Below are 240 nucleotides of genomic sequence, written 5' to 3'. Positions count from 1 at the left end.
TATATATATATATATATATATATATATATATATATATATATGTACTTTGATGATGTATATATATATATATATGTTGATTGATATTTGATGGTTGAGATATATATGAGGATTATGATGTTACTTGATATATATATATATATGATGATTATGTGTGTTGGATGAGATATATGGGGTGGTGGAAAACATGAGAATTTGACGAATTCACCAATGCCTAAAAGTGCATGTAAGGTGTTTGTGGAA

The sequence above is a fragment of the Capsicum annuum genome, chromosome 12 (genome assembly GCF_002878395.1).
Source record: "Capsicum annuum cultivar UCD-10X-F1 chromosome 12, UCD10Xv1.1, whole genome shotgun sequence".
Taxonomy (NCBI): domain Eukaryota; kingdom Viridiplantae; phylum Streptophyta; class Magnoliopsida; order Solanales; family Solanaceae; genus Capsicum; species Capsicum annuum.
Note: the sequence above shows the minus strand (reverse complement) of the source record.